The 13347-nt window shown below is 58.3% G+C and overlaps 1 protein-coding gene across 1 annotated transcript in view; it reads left to right on the plus strand.

The window, feature by feature from the left end:
- Positions 1 to 13347, plus strand: part of NECTIN1 (nectin cell adhesion molecule 1) — a 59012-nt gene that overhangs the window by 20983 nt on the left and 24682 nt on the right. The window lies entirely within an intron of this gene.

Below are 13347 nucleotides of genomic sequence, written 5' to 3' on the forward strand. Positions count from 1 at the left end.
TTCTCCCAACAACTATCATAAATAAAGGAGAACAAGCATCTCTGTTGTCCTGGCTCAAGGCCATGGTTTTGTGGAGGGCATTCTCCTCACCCCTGCCCCTCCCACCTCCCTTTCAGGCCCTGGATGGGAGGCCAGCTTGTCTGCAGGTAGGGGTGAGCCGCCAGCTGCCTCACCCGGAGAGGTGGGAGAGGTGGGCCCCTGAGACCCGGGTGCCCGCCCTGCCACACCCCCTGGGGCCTTGGCTGTCCCTCCCCAACTCTGCAGGGGCTGCTGAGCTATCCCAGGTGATTGCGGTAGCCTCCCTGCCTCCCTCCCTTCCAGCCACATGGGCCAGATGACTTCCCAGGCGCACTCCCACCTCAGGCCTCTGCACCTGGAATGTTCTCCAAGGCAGACACATGGTTGGTACTTGGCTCTTGGCTCAAATGTCGCCTCTCGCAATGAGGCCTTCCTGGCCACCCTTCATCTTCAGTAGTCCTCTGTGTGCGCACACACACACACACACACACACACACACACACACACATTCTCCTTGAAAATCCCGCTCTCCACAGCCTGCTCCGGGAGCTGACCCTGACCAGCCATGCCGCCCTGTCCCCTGCCAGGGCCACTCTTCCTACTTTGTAGCATCCACCGAGGGCTCACAACCTCATCCCCTTGCAGCCTCCAGAGGTCAGGGTGGTCATCCCTGTTTTACATTTGCAGAAAGTTCCGGGAGAACCCCACCTTGAGCAGCAGGCTCTTAGACGGTGCTGTCCACATTTGCCACAGAAGCTCCCACCAGGCTGTGAGTGGGAGAATGTCCGAGCCCGGCCCCAGCCTCGGGTCTGACACCGGGCCAGGGATGCACACTGACTTGTCCTGGGAGTAGCTCTCCGTTCACAGCCAAGGGCAGTCTGGGTCTTGGCCTGGCTCCTGCTGACCGCCAGCTGCCCCTGTCCCGGCTCAGCTGGGTCCCCTCCCGCCCCTCTCCCCTCCCTCCCTGCACACAGTCACAGCTGAATCTTCAGCCCTGTCCCTGCGTCCGTCCACCTGGCTGGGCGTGTGGCAGGGGTATTCTCAGCACCTCCGGGGCCTGCCCTTACCCCAAGGAGGAGAGTCAGACCTTCAGTGAGCCCTCACGGTGCTCAGTAAACCAAATTATAGATGGGGAGGTGGAAGCTGGGAGGGCCCAAGGGACCTATTTTTACACTGAGGACAGCCCTCTTGTCCCCGGAAGCCCTTCTCTTACAGCCCTGGGCCCTCTCCATCTCCAGAAACAACTGGGGTGGTCCCGGGAAAGATCCAGAGGGAGGAGGGAGACAGCCCTGCCCACCAGTGTGCGTGCAGAAACAAGATGGCAACCAAAAATGCCAGCCGTGTGGCCTTGGGTGAGCCACCAGAGGTGCTCCTTCCACTGGGTGCTAAGGCAGGGTCCCCGAGCCAGGAGCTGGTGGCACTCATAGGGGCAGGCTTCCCGAAGGAGTAGCGTCCAGGGGGGGTCGGGGGGAGGCAGCGACTGGTCTTGGAAAAGAGGCATGGACGCAGTGGAGTGGACAGTCTGGAAGAGCCAAGTGCACATTTCTTTAACCTGGCATTGTGAACGTCTTGCACCGTACATGATCGATCCTTTTTGGGACCTCACTTGGAGCACTGGACGGGGAAGTTACTTTCACAGTAATCCAGGGTGACGGGAATCAAATGTGGGAATCAGACAGAAAGCAGGTTTGCTTTCTGTTTGTTTGTGAGCAGGGGAAAGAGCCTCAGAGTTAGGAGTCCTGCCTCAGCCACCTGCCGGCCAGGTCACCCTGGCACTGTCCAGCCCCTGTATCCTTGTCTGTACAGCACGAGGGTCGGATCAGTCAGTCCTGTCCAGACTCTTCTGGCCCATCCTTGGCGCACGGTGGATGCAAGCAGGGCCCATAGCTGTCCTCCACCACGTGGTCAAGTCCAAGGCCCTCCGAGGCCAGGAAGGGCACAAAAGAATGGGGTGCTGTGACTTCCCAGGGGCCGGCCGGTCTCTGAGGTCTAGAGATGTCTAACTGCCTTTACCGTAAGACATTTCTCTGTCCCTTTGGCCACCAGTGGGAAAGTCCTTCCCAACTACTTTTGGGCCTCCTGCATGTGGGACCCAGAATGGAGCCAGGCAGGAGAGGCTTACGATCCGAGCCGGCCCCCTCTGTCCCTGCCAGGAGCACTTCTCGAAACTGTCTCAGTCCCAGACACCGTGGCCTCCCAGTCATGCCATATATCAATCGACTTCTAGAGACTGAGGGGCTGAGTGCAGGCCCTGGCGGGGCGCTGGGGTCCAGCTTGAGCAGGCGGGCGCCATCAGGGTTCTCCCGGAGCCCCGGCCCAGTGGGGGACAGACAGTGAACAAGGTCTTCCGGGTGTAGCGATGGCCAAAGACGATGATGGCCCGGCGGGAACGCGCCACAAGGGGGTCTTAACGGGTGAGGGCGCTAATCTTTCCAACAACCAAGAGGAAGTTACTACTGCCATTCCGTTTGTACACGTGAGGAAACCAGAACAGAAAGTCTAAAGTCACACAGCAAGCCAGCGGCAGAGCCGGGCTTTGAACCCAGGAGCCTGGAGCTGGGACCTCTCTGCTACCCCACCAGAAAACACACCAGTCTGTGTGCAATCCCCGACAGGACCCAGGGAAGCAGACGAGATGACTCTGTGGACCTTGAGGCCCAAGGTCTGGCCTCTCACAGACTCCTCCCTTCCTCCTGCTCAGGAGGAGCAAATGCCACTGACGAGGCAGGACCGGGAGCGTGCAAAAGGCAGGGCCGAGCCCAAGCGAACCCAAACCCAAAGGGAAGACCCGCTTCCTTCTGGCACCAGAGCTGGCCTGCCAATTCACGCACGGCCTCTTTCCCCAACCCCGGACTGGCCTGGTGGTTTCTGGCAGTGGCTGACCCTCTCCCAGATTCCGTATCAAAAGGCATGGGGAAATGCACTTGCCTTTCAGCGAAAGGGATCAAGATTAAACAGCGGGAAGAATTTCCGAGCTGTCATGACCATACGCTATTAAAACAGGCAGCCGGGGGAGGTGGAGGCCCTCGTGGAGAAGGTCAATGCCTTGGCTGCTCAGAGCCGCAGAAGGGGTGAGTGGAGGCAGAGGAACCTAGAGGAATGACCCCTCCCGCTGGTATTTGGCTGGGCGCTGAAAATGACATAATGTCAGGCGGATCGAAGACCCCGCCCCACGGAGAGAGGAGGCTATCCGCCGTCCCCAAGCTAGCGCCACCCTCTTCCTGGGACCCTGTCTGCCCTAGCCCTGCCATCGGACTTCATTAAATTGCATTTTCCCGAAGCAGGGCAGGCCGGTGACAGAATGAGTCAACGCCAGCTTGCTACCACTGTCGCCCCTGGAGCCGGCGGGCATGGAGGGAGATAATTGGGAGTGGCTTGACAGCTTAATGTCCGGGGAGGGGCGGGGTGGCGCGGGGTGGCCAGCGAGGAGGAGGCAGGTTGATTTGGGCCGGACCCGTCTTCAGATGACCCCGCCGCCGCCACCTTTCCCCTCCATTTCCCGAGCAGCAGCTTGTTGGGCAGGAAAATAAAGCACGGGGAAGGAAATTAGATCCGGAGAATAAATTAGGCTTTCTTTATTAATTTGTCAGAACTAATTAACATCTCCCCCAGATTCGTCTCCTCTCCAGATGCCCCCCTGAGCAGGAGGAAGGGAGGAGTCTGTGAGAGGCCAGACTTTGGGCCTCAAGGTCCACAAAGTCATCTCGTCCGCTTCCCTGGGTCCCGTCGGGGATGGCACCAGTGAGGGCTGGAGCCCCAGAAACCCCAGCGCCAGGTCTCATTACTTCACCCCTCTGAGCTTCCAGTACCTTATCGGTGAAGCCGAGTCAGGGCCTGCCTCCCCCCAGCCCCCTGACCCCCGGGTGTCAGGAGAGTGGGAGGCAGTAAGTGCCCGGTGCGGTCAGCCTTCGATGCTGCTTTGAGAGACAGAGCTCGGGCACTGCAAAGGTCTCCGAGTTCCTTCGTATTCAAAGGCCACCTAACGATAATCTCAGGAGGTGTTAAGAGCCCGTCACCAGTATTCCTGTTTCACAGGTGACAGAAAGGAAGCACAGAGTGGTTAGGTACCTTATTGAGACCACACAGCAAATCGCTGCAGAGATGGGATCAGAGCCCAGCTGGGCAAGAGCTCCGTTTCCAGGCCTGAGCCACCCACCCCTGTCCCTGGGCTCTGCGGGGACCCGACACCTGACTCACTGCCGGAGTCTCACTTACTAACAGACGCCTCATTTCCTGGGTGTGAGTTCAAGGTCTCCAGCCCAGGGGCCTCCCCAGCTACCAAAGCTCGGGCACTTCTGCAGGCTGCCCCTCGGCTTGGGCAAGAGCCTGCATTCGTTCTGTGGAGTTGGTGGCTTCCCTCAGACACCCACCCCTGTCCCAGAACAGGGCCCAGCCCTGCCATTTCAGCGAGTAACCAGCTCCCAGAAACACCCCTCCACACCAGGCGCATGAGAAGCCCTTGAGGACCAGCCACACCTTGTTTGCAACGCCTCGGAGAATTGCAAAATCCAGTCTGTTCTCTGTCCTGTTGTGCAGCGATAGCGTCCCAAAGGTTCCACTGCTGCCAACCTGCAGCCCCCTCCCTCCCGGGGCCCCTGGGAACACACGGAGGTGAACACCCCCACCCAGCAGCGTCCCCCTGAGGCCCCTGAGCCTGTTGCTTTCTGCACCTGCAGCCCGCTGGGGGCTGGCTACGGAGCAGAGACTCCCAGGCCAGCCACGCCCGAAGGAACCTGCAGGAAGCCTGAACTGACTAGCTCCTACATTTAAATGAGGAAACTGAGGCCCACACGAAGCAAGTCGCACGCTTCACTGGCCCGTGGCAGCACCGGGATTAGAACCCAGGACTCCCGACTCCCAGCCCAGGCGCCTTTCAGGAACTAGGTGTTAGTGCTTGGGCTATGACATCAAAACAAAATGAATTTGTCACATCAGGGACCCTCAGAGCCAAAAACAGGCTGAGGACCTGGCGGTGGCCAGACAGTGCAATGCCCCTGCGGGATAGGACATTCACCAACGTGGCCGGACCGCAGGGCGCGGGTCTGGGGGCGAGTCACTGCCCCCACCCCCTCCAGGACCCCTGGCAAAGCTCTCGGGGGGCGGCCCACCCCCACGGGGGACAGAGTCCCGTCCCGTGTCCCCACATCATGGACCGGTAGTAGCTGGGCACCTCTGGTCTGGCCACTCAGCCCTCTCTGCAGAGTTGGTCTTTTTCGATGTCTTCAACAAGCCTGTAAGAGCAGAGGTGCTAGGGAAGAGCAGGGGTGCTGGGGGTGGCCACTCTGGGTTTGGTCTTGAGGTCTCCTCATTCTGGAAGCCTTGTGGGGGAGGGGCAAGCCAGGGGGCAGACCTGGGTTTTCATCCTGACTCCACCACTCCACCACTGACTGACCGTGCCTGAGTGCCTGAGTGCCCGAGTGCCGCCGAGCCTCCTCTTCCTCAGCTGTCTCCTAGCGCTTGCCCCGGAAGGTCACGCTAAGCTCCTGAGCCGGGCGAGCCAGTGCCCAGTGAGTCCGCCCAGTGTCTCTCAAAAGGCCCTACCCCAGGCTCCTGCCACGTTCCCTCGCACGTTTGTGGGTAATGAGGAAGCAGGGCGAGCTGGCGGAATGGGGCCCTCCCAGCCATCCTGTGACTACTCTAGCCAGGCCCGGAGGGCGGGCAGCTCGGACGGGGGCCTCTGCTCTCCAGGACTCGGCTGGGTGTGGCTGGCTTGGGGTGGTAGGGAGGAGCTGGCAGAGTTGGCATCTGCTGGCCGGACGGGTGAAGGAGTCCCAGAATTCCCATAAGGACACTCAGAACGCTCTTAGACTCCCAGAACTGGGGGAGGAGGTTGGAGGAAGGCCCTCCACCCACGTCAAACGTCTAGAACCTCTAGTCCTTCTTTCTTCTGCATCCTCAGGGCCCGAGGTGTGAATACGGGTCTGTGCTGGCACCCGCTCAGGAGGCCAGCTGGCAGAGACACAGGGGCACTGCCACTAACCCTCTGCAGGAACATACTGGGGCGCCCTGCAGAGCATTTCTGGGTCCCCCCTTGCCATAGGACCCCAGGACCAGGCCAGGCACGATAGGCCAGAGTAAGGATGCTGATCTGGGGGGGGAAAGCAATTGTGCTGAGACTTGGTGTGGAGCTCTGAGGCTGCTCATTCTTCTGCAGGAGGACACAGGTAGCTTCCAGGATCCAGGCATGTGGGGGTAGCCTTGGCCTTTGGGGTGCTGGAAACGGTCTGCTCCAGTCTTCAGGAAGGATCTCAGCTTATGGGCTCTGTCCATGACCTCAAAGTATCTGCATACCAGCTGCCACGTCCTGATCAATTACTCTGTGTCGCACCCACCATGTATATACGTTATTTCATTGACTGCTTATAGTCATTTTTTTAAATATTAAGTCCATTTTACAGATGAGGAAATAGGCTCACTGAGGCTCATTACCAGTGCTTGGAAGAGCCCAGCCCAGGTCTGTCTGCCGCATACGTCCCCTCCCTACTCTTCCTCTTCTCTCCTTAAGAGGAGGGCCTGCTTGATCTCTAGCTCTGGTACCGGGTTCAAGAGGCCCAAGAACACCACAGGACAGAGTCTGCTTCCATTGCAATAAAAGCAATTGAAGACAGACATCAGGAAGAACTTCTCCATCAGTGAAGGGTGTAGAACATTTTAGCAGTTTCCCCAGTAGGAAAGGGTAGGATCTCCTACGATGAAGACCTTAAAAGAAGGGGGAAAGATTTATTTAGTCACCTGGGTGAAGGTTTTTAGGGTAAAACCTTGCCAGGGACAGAGAGTAGTCTATGACAGCCCCTCTCTCTAACCTCTGCTTGGGCAGTTCAGAGGCTCAGGCCCCCAGCTCTGGCTGGGCATGCCTCTGCTGCTACCACCTGGCCCAGGGGGTCAAGCACAGTGTCGCCTTTCCAAGGACACGCTTTCTTGCCCAAGTCCATTTGGTAGCCCTTGCCAGCTGGTGATGCCTGGGGCAGCATGTTGGGCAGGGTAGGGCAGGGCCTGGGCAGGTGTGGTCCCCAGCTACCTGTCCAGGCACTCGTCGACTCCACCGTGAGAGCTCAGCTACTCCAAAACCCCAGTCTTACTCCCTTTCCCTTCCCTGCTTCTAGAACGGGCTGGGAGGAAACCCAGACCGGGCGGGTCTTCAACCTCTGATGCCCACCCTGTCCTCCGGGGAAACTCACCCTGTTCTCTTAAGCAAGTCCGCAGAGGACCTGTGAATGTCAGCCAGTTTGGGCTCTGAGTTAGGCACTGCATGCCTAGAAAGCTGGAATCTGCTTAGGAGAGGCTGTAACTGAGCAGACAGAAAAACAGAGGGCGTTCTCATTCCGAAAGGAAGTACAGTGCACAGAAGCCAGAAGGCTGCAGCTCAAGTCCGGACGGACCACTTTCTGGCTTTGCGACTTGGCAAAGCTCTCCACCACTGGGCCTCAGTTTTCTCCTCTGTAAAGTGGGAATATCAATACTTGCTCCAAAGGATGGAAGTGAAATACTATGAGACCCTAAGCAGGAAACACTTCCCAATGCCTGGTACATAAGAGGTGTTCAGTCAACATCGGTGGAAATAATATAACTTGCTGCTAGAATTCTGAGAGGCAGAAAGCACAAATTTTGCCCACCAGTATTTCTTTTTAGGGATGAGGGAACCTACAAGGAGGGGGAGCTGAGCCTTGTAAAAACTTGGGGACGCACTCAGTTGGTCTCATCACTTTGAAGGCCAACGGCGACTGTGGCCATTCTGAGAGGGCCAGAGCTAGATAGAGCAAAGACGGAGAGACACAGCAAGGCAGGTTGTGTAGAACAAAATGCAGATTTTTAATTGCTTGAGTCCACATCTCATAAAAGAAAAAAAAAAAAAGGCACAAGCCTGGCCATTCCCGCCCCCCCACCGCCCCCTTTCTCTGCCTTGAGTCAAGAACCAGTTCCCACCAGTCTTTCTTGAGTTCAAAGTGTCTCCCCGCCCTAATCCCGCCCCCACCTCCCACATCCACTGTGGGCGCTGGCCTTCCGGGGGGGCCCCCCCCGCTGCCCACTGTGCACCCAGAGTCGGCAGGCCTGGTGGGAGGCAGGGAGGGAGATAGGAGAGTAGGCAGCCCCCCACCTCTGCCTGCCAGAGGTTGATTGTAGCTCGTTGTCCTGATTCTTCCCCAGACAATGAAACTAGATACTGCTTCCCACCTTGCCCCTCTCTGCAGCCAGCAGCCCTGCCTTCCGGACCTGTCTGAGCCTGCGACCGACCGGGGAGGCAGGGGCCTTGGGCCAAAGACCCGCTGAGCCAACACTCTTCATTTCCCCCACCCACCCCCACCAAGCCCACCCTTTCCCTACCTCCTGCCAGCCTTGGTCCCCGTGTCCCCTGAGGTGGGACAGACCACCCAGTCCCCTGCCTGCCCCTCCCTGTCCTTCCCCCTCACTTTCTCAGCCCCCCAACCCCTTAACTCACTCCCTCACTTCCCAGTCAAGCTGTTCCCTGGGACGTGTCAGGACCGGGCGCCTGAATTCTGGTCCTACAGGCTCCCGCTCTGCCCGCCCTCAGTGGGGGTGGGGCATGTGGGGAGGATTTGCTTTGACCTGCTTCTTTAGGCTTCCCTCCCTCCTCCACCCCCTCCGCAAGGGAGCAGGCCGGGGTGAACTCCAGAGCACCTCCTGATTGCACCCAGCCAGGACCCAGCCTGGGGCTGCTGAGGCCTAGTTGGGGGGGGCGGGGCAAGGGGGGGCGCCCATCTCACCTTCACTCAGGCCAACCTGCCTTCCAAAGACTGCTACCCAGAAGCCCTCACTCGTCCAGGGGCAATTCCTCCTGCCTTCCTCATCCCTTTGGGACCAGGAAAGTAAAAGAAGGGGCAAGAGACTCAGATTCTGTCCTTGGCTTTTCAGTTAATTGACTGCAGAGCCTCAGTAAGTCACCTCACTTGGACATCTGTGAAATGGGTGGCCCCCCCTTCCCTGAATCATTCCAGAAGCTAGGATCATCAGGGTAAAGGGGGCTAGAAGAGCAGAGCGATGGGATTTGGCCTTGGCAGACCAGACTGGAGAGCAGAGGAAGGGGGCCTCCCACCTCCCACTGGGGGAGAAGGAGTTGGATGCTTCTCCCACACGTGGGCCTCTCAGCCCTTCTCTTACAGAGAAGCCTTCCTTTTCACAAATAATCATGGCATTCTCCAGGGAGTCTGCTCCTCCTTTGATCGTGAGCTTCCTAAGAAGTCTTGATTAAAGAATCCCAAGGACTGGAGAAGTCGACCGAGCCCCACGTCCCCCGAGTGTGCTCTCTGAGATTTGACTAGCCTGGCTCAGGTCGTTGAACAAACACAGGTGGAGGCCCCATCCCGAGCAGGGATGCTGGGGCTTCAGAGATGACCCGTCTCTGGCAAAGCCCAGCACTGTGCCCCCAAGAGCTGCTGTGTGGGAACCTGGGCACAGAGCTGGTGGCAGGGTGGGTGCAAGTTTTCTATGGCGGCCAATGTGGAGGGCGGGGACGTGGGAAGGACAGCAGAGAAGCCGGGAGCACAGGCAGAGACAGACTGTGAAGGCTGATCAGTAGCTCCGATCCATCTCAGACGTCCCCCCAGGGCAGCGGAGAGCTAGGACCTGTGCGACAAGGTCAGGTCTGTATTCAGACCCATTTAACAGTGTGGCTGTGGTTGGACCCTTCGCCAGCCTGAGTCTCAAGTTTCCTGGCAGTAACAGGAAGACCCCTCTTGGAGGATTTTCGTGAGGATGAGAGGAGGTTCAGTGCCTCACAATACCACGTAGATAGTGAGTGCTCATTAAAGGTTGGCTCCTTTCAGTGCTATTAGTGCCTGGATTCCAGATAGGAAAAGGTGGGGGCCTGACCTCCCAGCCAAGCCGTAGTAAGGATCGGGAGGTCAAGGACTGTGTTCTGGAAACTCAGAGCACGGGGTCCACGGGATGCAAAGAGGTGACCGGTGTAGTGGGGCCCTGGGAGGGTGAGGTGCCCACTTGGCTGCTGGACAGCTTGGATTCAGGGCCCCCGACATACAGGCGTCCTCCAGGCCGTGGGGCACGTGGGCTCACCCTACAGTGGGGGCCGGGTAGCCACCCCCCAGGCATCCGGTCCTCTCCCACCCGCTTCTCGTCTCCCATTCCAACCCCAGTCCCCTCCCTCCCCAGCAAGGTGCCAAACCTACAGGCCACCGTGAAGTTCAAGGGGCAGATGTCTTCTCTATCTGTCCCTCCTCCGCAACCCTTCGGGATCAGGCTCGTGGGTCCGAGCCAAGCAGGAAAGATACAGGAGATACCTCAAGAGACGCCCCACCCGGTTCTGTCCCTAAGGAACAGAGAGGGGGAAAGATGCACATCTAGAAGTGGTGTAGAGGCGGTGGCCTTCCAGGGCCTTCCACGACCCGCCCACCATTACTCCTTTCTACCCGTGGCTGCCTCCGGGCTTGAGGAGCTCTTTGCTTCCCTACTGACCCAGAGGCAGGGCCTTTGTCACTGCAACCAGACACAACCACAGTATGTTTCCATGGGCCTGCGTCGGGCTGATAGCTGTTCCCCAGGCACGCTCACGTCCATTGTCACATTATTGAACCTTCGGAGGCTAAAGTCACACGTTCCCACCCCTGTTCTTCCAGGGCCCAGCTCCGCCAGCTCCTCCTGCCTTCATCCCCACCAACCCCTTGGCGATCTCGGTTGCGTTGCTTTTCTCTGCACCTCTGTTTCCTCATCCGCGAACGGGGGAGCTCTTGGGCTAGGTGGTCCCCACCACCAGCCGAAGGATTCTCCGCCTGGCCTCTCCCGTCACCCCCAGTCTCTCCCGGGGGTCTCATTCTGCATCCCTCTGTCCCTTTGACTTTCCTGTCTATTTACACACAGAATTCACCCACGACATTTCAGTTTTCCAATAGAATCATTAATTACCCCAGTAATTAAACCCAATTAGCATTGTAGGGGCCTTTCGGAGCGAGGAGCCATTAGCCAGGGTGAAAACGCACAGGCGCGAGAAAGAAAACCCACCCTTTCCCAGCATTAAAAATGAAAGCAGGAGACAGCACAGCAAAGCAGAGGGCCCCAATTAAAGCTGGGGCCTCGCTCATTAAGCTAATTTGACATGCTATCCCGGCAGCCTCTGGTGGGAAGCCCGCCAGTGGAGCTGGCTGGGAGCTCTCTGTCCGCGCTCTACGCTCACCTTGGGCACCGAGTGGACCCCACAGTACCCCCTCCAGGCCTCCAGTCCCCTGCTCAGGGAGAGGGGTGAAGAATCTCTGCCGATTTTTCCTGAGCACCTGCTGACCACTTCCTGGGCTTCAGGGTAGTTAACTACCCAGAGTAGGTGGGCAACGCATGCCAGGTAGGAGGAGCAGGGATGAAAAATGAGAAGAGTAGCAGAACCCCACATTTCTGGGGTTTGGGGAAAGGACAGAAGTTGGCAGTCACTCTCCTCTTTGACCCTGGGGCTGAGGGGACTCCTCTCGTGGGCTGGCCATGAAGACCAAGTGAGATTATATATGTAAACGCCTGACACATCATCAGCGGTGGCCATCATTTGAATTTCCAGAGCTTCGGCATCCACACCTGGTCGTCCCAAGCCCCAAGGCCCCAGAGGCAATGAGGGAGGATGTGACCCTTCCATCTCCCAGGTGGAGAATCCCAGGAACAGAAGGAGGAAGACCCATAGCCAGAGATTGGCAGAGTTTAGACTAGGGGTCAAGTTTTTTTTTTTTTTTTTTAATTTTTTTTTAACGTTTATTTATTTTTGAGACAGAGAGAGACAAAGCATGAATGGGGGAGGGTCAGAGAGAGGGAGACACAGAATCCGAAACAGGCTCCAGGCTCTGAGCTGTCAGCACAGAGCCCGACGCGGGGCTCGAACTCACGGACCGCGAGATCATGACCTGAGCCGAAGTCGGCCGCTTAACCGACTGAGCCACCCAGGTGCCCCTAGGGGTCAAGTTTTGTAACTCCCGAGCCGGAAGGGAAAGGGAACAAGGGGAGAATGATGGTTTTATGTGCTTCAGGCTTCCAGTAACATCTCATTGGCTAGGAAGGCCCCGGTCCCAGCCAGCCCTGTGGTCCTGATGGGTGGGAATAGAGGGGGTGCCGTCTGCCCTCCCAACAAAGAACCCCATCACCTTGGCTCCCAATCGGCAAGGGTCCCGTGCATCAAGTCCCACCCTTACCCGTGATTCTGGGGCTTGTCGGTGTGTGCGGACCACTCGTCTCCCCAGGAAGGGAAGAAAGGAAGGCCAAGGGCAGCCCGTGTCGTGGTGAAGAGCGTAGCCTCTCCCTGAACCGAGCCTCGTGGAGACCACGTGCGTGGAATCGGCTTCATAGACAGTGTGACCTTAGGCAGGTTACTTGACCTCTCTGTTTCCTCATCTCTGAAATGGAGACAATAAGGCTACCCAGCTCCGGAGTGGTTATGAGGATTAAGTGAGTTAATATAAGTAAACACTCAGGCCTGGGCCTGGCACAGATAAGTTATACACATGTGTTAACTGTTGTTGCCATCCATTGGCAAGGGCCTGGCAGGGAACATCATCCTTCTGTACTTTCTCTCCTGGGGAGGGACGGGAGCATGTGAGACCCCTGGCTTGTGCTGCTAAGCACCCAATCTTGGGGCAGCTGAAGGTGGCAGGCAGCACCCTTCTCAGACATGGCAGAATGTGAACCCCCTCCCCCCACAACACACACACACCTCTGCCACCAGCCGCCCCTGGGCTTCCGGGGACCATTCTGAGCAGTGTGGTGGGCATGGCAAAGAGGGCATGAGAATGGGCAGGAGGGGGAAGGAGGGGAGCGAGGGGAAGCGGGTGGCCAGGAGGCTGGGCTGCACCCCTCCAGCTGGGCGCCATGCCCCACTGCCTACGTGCTCACTCTTTCTGCAAGGCAGGACAGGAAACAGGTCTTGGCATGCCGGGCCCCTACCCAGTGACTCCTGAAACCCCAACAAGTCTGAGGGGGGAGGGGGGGGGGGCGCGGCTCCTGATAGGTTTGGGGGGGGGGGGGGGGGGGGGGGGGGGGGGGGGGGGGGGAAGAACATGGGCGAGACAACCCCCCTCCGTTAAAAACTCTGACACTCCCAGTGACAGGGATGCTGAGGGGAATGGCTGGGTCTTGGGGTTTTCACCTCCTGCCTCATGGGTCCCCTCATCCCCTGTAGCCCTGCCCCGTGGGGCAGGAAGAGGACAGGCCGTGACAACGGTAGGGACCCGCTCCCCTCAGCATTTTGCCAAGAAGAGGGTGATGATTTCAATGCTGAGGAAGGAGGCAAGGTGACAGCCTGAGGCCGGCAGCCCAGGGAGGCCAGGCAGGCGGTGTCCCCGGAGGCCCCAGGACCAAGGAAGTCCTTTTATACAGATGCCCTCCCTCCTT

This window comes from Panthera uncia, chromosome D1, assembly GCF_023721935.1.
Source record: "Panthera uncia isolate 11264 chromosome D1, Puncia_PCG_1.0, whole genome shotgun sequence".
NCBI classification, from domain to species: domain Eukaryota; kingdom Metazoa; phylum Chordata; class Mammalia; order Carnivora; family Felidae; genus Panthera; species Panthera uncia.